Below are 8,631 nucleotides of genomic sequence, written 5' to 3'. Positions count from 1 at the left end.
TCTTTCTGAACAGGGCGTCTCTAAGTATATGTATTGTATCTTAAAAAAATCATCCCCGCTATTTACCAAGAAATGCACACAAACGGACGACACAAAACAAAAAAAAGAACGATTCAACGGCACAAGAATCTCTCCACGCACGGGTTTAGAAGCACGGAGAGCCACGAAAAAAACCTGAGGTAGTTGTCGAGACCGATCGAACGAGGAAGCGACTCTCGCGAAATTTTCACATGAAAAATGCTCCCCACGAAAGTTCAACGAAGCGTTTCTCTCTCGAGAGCAGCTTTTTAATAAGCTGCCAGCCTATCGGGAACACCTGACAACCTCTCGAGGGCGGATACACCGTACTTAATTCACCGCGCACGTAGCCTTTGGAAAGTCGCTACATGGCTGCCGCCGTCAAATAAAAATGCTCGCCGAACCGCGTTCGAGAAACGAGATGATTTATCGTATCCTCGAGTCGCATCCGTAAGAAATCGAGGAGAGGCCACGGGGACAGAGAGTAGGGGATGGAAAAAAAGACGACTCGCCGAACGAGATTATCGACGAAGACTTCTGGGTTGTTGAAAATCTCTCCACGCTAATGTCGCACTGCGTTATGATCGTATTCCCAAGTTTATCAAAAAATCCTGACAAATAACTCGTCAAAAGAGTTACTAGTTAAAAGTATATCTTACGATATAAACCTCCTTTAAGATCAAATCTACATATATCGTTTCTTGGAATTAAATCTTGTAATAAAAAAAGAAAGAAACGAGACTTAATCTATATTGTATACAATTTCCTTTTGCAATGATTCTCATTAAAAATAGTATTAGTTCTTCGAGCCAGTTAAATCTAAAATTATTTACACACCGCACACCATACATACAAATTCATAAAACCATACAGGTCGTTAAAAATGTTACCATGTGAAAACGCGGTCGAAGACGGAAAGGAGTTTAAGAAGCGCTGACGCGGACCGTCGAAATACCCGCTGACACGAAAATCACATTACCGTCGCGAAATGGAAAAGCGTCTAACGAACAATTCTCCGCGACAAATTCAAACACGAGTCTCCTCGAGCGTGCTCCGCGAAAGCAGCCTCCGCAGCACCCTCGCCGTTACGTCGCGCTCTCAAATTTTTGCTGATCATCGACAAAAAGCGACTCAACTTTCCCGTCGTCGCTACACGGCTTCTCCCCCATTTCCGTTCCCTCGTATATCAGAGAACAACGAGAAGAACGGAAATAGTGCACTCGCCGCGTCGTCTCAAAGACGCGTTTCATCCGTTTGACGCGTGGATACGCGATTTCAAAAGCGCGCCTCGAGAAATCCGCGGAGAGCTCGAACGCGGGCCCGCGGTCTGAAAACCTCCCCCGATTCAGAGGGAAACGGAGAACAGAAAAGGAAAAGAGGAACAATCTACCCAGGGAGCTTCCTTTTCCGTTCCTCTCGTGCGCAATATTAAAACGCGTGTACATCCACGTGCATCTCTTTCACGCGAGAGTTGACCGACTCCTCTCTGCGTGTCGCGTTCAACAGGAAGTATCGTCGCGAAACGGGTGAGGATCGTGGAGGTTGAAGTGCAGCCATGACATCGCTGAGGGGCGGATCCCAAAGTGGTTAGGTCAGACGTGATGTGAATAAATGAAAAAGAATATATTTTTTTTTGCATAATCTATACTAACGAGCGAGAAACGCTATACAGAGGTGAAATTTGTTTGTATGTAGGGGGTATGTCAGGAACTGTTGAAACGATTCTAAAGTTTGTTTCGATAATAGAAAAGTACGATATCCCTTAGTAGGGTATACTTTATTTTGATCAAAATAAGATTTTAGTTCGAAATCTCAATGGCCGCACTGTGAGCACTCAGCGGGTGGGTGAGTTTGTCATTGCCCCTACATTCGATTACATGGAAATCATTATTCACCCATTACTTCAGAACAGAAACCATTACTAAGAATTCTGAATGAATCGGAGGCTAAGTCTGTCGACGCCACTGTCGGGGATGGAAATTGCTTCGAAAGCAGCCTCAAGCTGGAATACGAGCGAGGAAGCGTGTGTGTGAACGATGTCTCTAGCGAGGCAGATCGTCTCGTCGAGGCTGATAATTAAAATGCATTCAACCGAGTTATAAAGCCTTAACGATGTGCGTGCGAGACCGATTTTTTGCTACGTGTCCCAGTCTTTACGATACAATTTACTGCTTATTTAATTTTCCCTTTCCGCTCCGAGGATTTAGGCTCGTCCGTTGGCCTGGCCGAATTTGCCCCTGCCAATCTCTCGATCCTGCTACTGATGCCGATGGCTGCGGCGACCATTGCGTCTCGCTCGATGCCTTCTTGGAACTAGAAACACGGTGTCTTCCGAGAGATCAATTTTATACCATGTGCACGAAACATGCCATTGGTAATTTGTTGTGCCGCTATAGACTCGGCGAACAAACGTTTTTTTGTATTCTTTAGTTGCGAGAACAATTGATTAAGATTCAATTCCTCCTTTTCCACCAAGCATCGAGGAATTATTCGAGCCAATCCTTGATCTCGACCAAGTCCTACAATTCTATAGAATCTCAGAAGCGAGCCACCGTTGAGCAAGGCGGACTGTCGTCGTATTTAGCTCGGGCTCGCAGAGAAGACCGCACCAGGAATGTAAATTCTGCACGAGCAACAGACTCCTGCGGGTCTGGAATCCCGTGCAAGTGTAACGCCGAGGACAACGCCACATATGGTTTCGTATGCGGCATGAATGGGTCGTGGCGCTAGCGAGGTTTTTGCGAGGACGGAAGAAGCGGAGCTATTTATCAGTGGCCCTGCTCCAAGCATACTAAACGGCCTTTTAATCAGCCAACGATCGCCCCACCACCATGTTGTCGGGAAAGAAGCGAAAAAGGAGTTCGGGAAACGGTGCGATCCGCCACGATTGTCAATCAACTTAGACGCGGTTATCGCAAGAAACTGTCGGGTTATCGTCCAAACGTCTTCATTCGATATCGACGACGTTGCTTTGGCTATTATTTCGATTCGACTATCTCGAAATGATTCGTTTATAATTTTCATTCGGTAGGAAAACGTCGGTGAAATTTTCTGAAATTTTTAGTTTGTTCTTTGGTACAGAAATTGTTAAAGTGAAACTTTGTATCGCTCGTTAGAGTAAATTTGTACAAGTGATGCGTGTAACGAGATAGCGACACCGAGAGAGTGGAGTCATTTTGAATTTCTAAATTTCGAGTTCAGATTTAGAATCACCGACCTCAAAAACCCCTGTATACCGAGTTTCATCCAAATCGAATCACTTTACTCATTTTCGGTCCGCCATATTGGATTCGTCAGTTTCAATTTTTTGAGTTCAGATTTGGAATGATGTGTTTTGAATATTTCATAAGTTTCTTCAGAACGATTTTGACGAAACTTGGTATAAATGTGTTTTCGGGGTCGCCGATTCCAAATCTAAACTCAGAATTCAAACATTCAAAATGGCGGATCCAATACGGCGAACTAAAAATCCGTAAAGCGACTGGATTTGAATCAAACTTGGTATACATCGATTTTTGGGGTCGCTGATTCAAATTGTAAGTAATTCAAAATACACGAACTTGATTTCTTTTCATTCCTTCCCTCGACATGGAAAATGGAAACTGCGGCAAGCCGCCAGGACCTTTAATCTTCCACGAGCTCATCTTGGCTTCCTCCCTGGTTCGAGGTTTGAACTCGAAAGGGTCGACATCCCGCGGCGATGCCGTGTAGACGATGATAAAGATGAAGTTGATACTCGCGGTTAGGGCAGGGAATCAAGACGGTGGACGCCAGGAACGCGGACTTTCCGGCGTTACGTGTAACCTGGCGAGATTTTATCTCGCGTTATGGCTCCGAAACACGGGGAGCACTTTACAAGAAATTCGGTAAGTCGTGTGAAAACGCCACGAATTTTCGAACACTTCCAGGGCCGAAACACGACTGCCACTTTCTCGTGGTAACAGAGCCTCTCCTCGAGTAACGCTGTTACATTTCTTAACACCGAGGAGATTTTTACTCGAGGGCTAGATAAAGAGGTGGGCACTCCGAATAACTGATTCAGCGGATTCGAGGGCTCTATTTTCTTTATTAATAATCTAATTATTACTTTCTCTATTTTCCTATTTACCGTGACCTCCATACATCAAGGATTGCACATATACTACCGAAGAAGATCAAAATCGAAACGTTTAAATAAAAGTCACTTACTATGCTTGCCTGGTAAACCAACGCTAAAGGGTAACCACCGTGCGCCATTTTCGTCGAGGGACAAGCATCGTCAGGTTCGGTCCGTTGAAGAGTATCTCTCGATTCAAAGAATCCCAGGGAATCGCTGGTTGGCCAGAAAATCATCCGACAGCCTGACCGATCCTGATAAGAAAAAAATCATCCAGCCGGTTCGTGGATCACATCGCAGCTAGAGGGGGAGAAAATTCGAAGCTGACGCGCTTTGCCACGGCAATACGGAGAGGGGACATTACCATAAAGTCGAGAATTTTACGAGAATTATGTACGACGTCCGAATCGCGGGTAGCGCCGCGGGATGCCCCGTGGCGTTCTCTGTCGTTATCAAAATTCCGTCACAATGGCCACACATCAACTCTCAGCATGCCGTGTTCTCTTCGTGGCCTACGACTCTAGTGCCCTTCTACAGGGTGTGCCATCGCTGTTTTCTAATCCCATTGAATTGCGTGACAATCATTTCTCTTAACGTGTTACTCTATTGATCCTTGGTCAGAGTGATGTACGAAAAGATTTGTTGAGTACTTTTAAAAGCAAAGGAAAGTTCGACTACGATGAATTATCCACGATCATCTCTTGAAAGTTTACTTCAGTAGCTACATCAAATTAGTTTAACACGTTGGTCGCCACGCCAATCACGAAGAGCTTAGTGAAATAAATCTGGATAGGATTCGTGAATTTGGTGGTGTTACAAAAAATAATAAAATACATGAACAAGAAAAATTGAAGAGAAAAAATAATTGAAAAAATTTCTATTTACTTAGCTGTGATATTATTAGAAGCACGGTACCACAGAAAGTGCCACTTCGCAGGTCGTACACCGATATCTCGACTCCTTACGTTTTACATTTTTTGAACAGATGGCAAATCTTCGGAGGGGATTTGTTTTCGATGGAGTAGCCGATCTAAAATTTGGAAAATGTTTCCCGATGAGCTCCCTCCATATAAAATACATAGCAAATAATATTCCTATTAAATTTCATAGAAATTTCGTGTTTTTATAGTCATTGGTAATTTTTTATTTTACACGACGAACGCACTTAATTGGTTAATGGAAGAGGGGTGATTCGTTAGCACCCTTAACGTCGCGTCACCCGTTACATGAAAGAAAGCCCGCGCTGGGGGCAAGCGTTCAGGTAGCAAAACCGGCGTGGCTGCTGCGTTTTGTCGTCCTTCGAGAGTCGTCCTCGTCCTCCTCCTCGTCATCGTCTTCCTCCGCCTCTTCTCTTCCTCTTCCTCCTCCCGTTGTCTTCCACAAAGTGAACCCGTCAGCGAATCGTACGTCGAATAACCATAAAGTCGTCGCTTTATGCTGGAATCGTATTCCAGCGTTCCTCGTGGACGCTCGTCCGGGATTAAAGTCGTCGGTTCTTTAATCGCGGCGAAGGATATGACGCTCCGGAACCATTCCGCGGCGACGATTAAATACGAGGACCTGCGCCGATGATAAAGTCACGGATTTATCGGCGACAAACGCTGGCGTTGATGTGACGGAAACGGAGTTCGGAAACGTCGCGGAGAATCATTGAATCCTTATGGGCGATTTTCGCATCCTTTGAGACCCCGGGTAAAGTGGATAAAGTTCATCCTCGAAATGAAGAAGAATCCTGGTGAGGAGTAGATCACATTGTCCAATCCTCGTGAACTGGAACTGCTTTTGCTAATGTGTCACGAAATTAACCCTTTCAGACCTGGCGTACAAAATCGAGGACGCGATATTTAACTTAATTTCTTTTCGAATAATTCATGACTCAAAAGGCTATAAACTTATCCCTTGTGCAATTGCAATCAATTTCAACTGTGAGATATCTCGTAGTTGGCAGCGAATGGGTTAAATAAAATAATATTAACGCAATCTTTGAAATTATATTCTTTCCTGATCTTTCTCTATTTAAATATTTTTCTGCCTCTAAGTTCAATCGATCGATTTTAATAATCGCTGAACGTCAGCTCCTTCCTCGGGCATTTTCTAACGCAGACACAACTTAAGAAGAACCGAATCTTCATCCACTTCTCACTCTGGAATAGAAAACAGCTAAAGAAGTAAAAGCAATAGGGGCACCCACGTTCCCTTCTCGTCGCAAGAATAACAACGGACGAACGATAGAGGCTGTCGACGGGACAACCAAAAATACAAGACACGGTATTGTTTGGCCAGAGCGGTGAAACGGTGCTTAGCGCGACATCAGAGGCGCGCCGCCACTCGCGCTGGCTCGCGTCAACTTTCTGCCACACGACAACCTCGTTTGTCCTCTTTGACGACCGGCTGAAAAGGGGGTTGCATCGACTGTTTATCCAAGCCTCGTCGATTCCTGTCGTCCGGGGACGTTCGATCCACCCCACGTTCCGTTTCACGCCCTCTGCGTCGTTAATAACGACTGTTGGGTCGACCGACTTCCACAGAAGGCGGCCAGGTAAATAGAACAGCGACTGGGAAGACTGACGACCGATACGGAACGTTGCTGATGGACTATGACGGCTGCGGAATAATTTACGCGGTAGTCGAAGCGATCGCTATGGGACGATAAGCCTGACAACAGAAGAGTTCCGCTTGCTCGAGGATTTCTGCGCCTAAGTGGATAGAGATAGTGAATGGGAATAGTAATAATAAATGGAAAATTGAATATTTGTATGTACAGATTGGTCCAAGTAATTTGCTCATCCTGATTGACTACTGAGATATGAACGAAAATCGAGGTGAACCAGTTACGTAGACCACTTTGTATATCGATACAGTGTGTGTTGATTCGGATACTTATTTATTATTTAACGTTTTGGAATAGTTCGGAATATTAGTTTCTGAAATTATAAATCGAATCTTCATATTTAAATTGATACGTGTAGTCAACTATGTATGTCAACATTTTTCTTGCTTTCTACGAAAACAACGTCAGTAACAACGTGACACACTATCATAATAAATAAATCGCAATGGAGTTACATATCAAGCATTCATGTGATATTTACAGTTGAACATGTGTTTAAACCCAGTAAATAAGGGCAATGAAAAATAATATTCCGCGATAAATATCACACTTTGTACCAATGCAGCAGGTGTCTTAATACTTATGGTCACCCGTGCGTATAAAAAATCGTATCTGTTTGCTCAAATTTCGCATTGCGAGACAACCACCACCGCAGTTAATAGAATATTCTAGTAGATAGACACTGGAATTGAAAAGCCTACGAATAGGTTCTCGACAGAAAAAGCGTTAATCGTGGATCTGGATTGGCCAATCTCAAAATTCAACGAAAAGTCCCTAGAAAAGGGCGTCTAACCCCCTACCATGAAGAGGACAAGCTAGAAACGCTGTTTCAATTGCGAATCCGCAATGGCTTCATTCCCTCGGCAAGTAGCCATAACTCACTTTATCATCGAGCCTCCTAATGAGTCTTCGCCTTTATTCGCTCCTTTTTTTTTCTTCGTTCTCCTGCCCCCGCTCTGGCTGGCTGTTTTCGCGCGTATAATAGGATACGAGATTCGCCAAGCGCGAGGAAGCCAGCCAACGCAAAGTGGTTATGGTCTATATCCTCTTTCGCCGTGATCCTGGCATACGATAAAGACGGAAGCTCAAATAAATCGCGCCGCCGGATGCTCGACACCGAACGTACCAACAGTGGCAAGAGTAACGAGGATTTCATTCCTACGGGGTTTACCCCGCCTGGGCCTGGATCGCCTCGTTTTCAGCGTCATAAATATGGCGGAAAGCTGCCGGAAAGGAAAAACGCGAGGAGGAACGCGTATTTATGGCCGAGGGAACGCGTTACACCTGGCACCTGGACGCGCGAGCCCCGCCGCGTCCCGGGACAAGCAATTTTTCGCGCGCTCCCCAACGTGAAAAACCGCGCGATGTAAACAATCGTGGCACGGCACAGGCTTGATTTCATTTTTACACACGTTTCGAGCAGTGGTTTCTAGACCAGTTCAAGGCGAGTGTTACGAGAGAGTCAAGCTGAAGAGTCTTCTATTACAAGGCAGGACGAAACGCACCTGTTTCGACGATGAAAATCAATTTAAATTCACACAATTGTAACGCTGCTTCTCCTGGACTTTTGGGAGACAATTATTATAATAGAGAATGATTTTGATGTATAAATTAGTTTGAGAATCGAAAGAATCGATATAATCACTGTCCTATTTCGATAATTATCACCGAAAAATTGCAGCAAAGACGTAGACGGTTAATAATTGAAAAATTAAAAAAAAAAGAGAGACTCGAACATGCGACAACATGATATTTTATTACTTCTGATAAAAGTATTTATATTTTTCAGGTTATCTTGACGAGCAATGGACATTACTTCTTTGAAGAAATCCGCCAAGTTGGGTCGAGGGCGGGCGATGGGGATGGGAGATGGCGGTCGGTGGGAGGACGACGGAAAAACGCGCGA

The sequence above is a fragment of the Hylaeus anthracinus genome, unplaced genomic scaffold, assembly GCF_026225885.1.
Source record: "Hylaeus anthracinus isolate JK02 unplaced genomic scaffold, UHH_iyHylAnth1.0_haploid 11985, whole genome shotgun sequence".
NCBI classification, from domain to species: domain Eukaryota; kingdom Metazoa; phylum Arthropoda; class Insecta; order Hymenoptera; family Colletidae; genus Hylaeus; species Hylaeus anthracinus.
Note: the sequence above shows the minus strand (reverse complement) of the source record.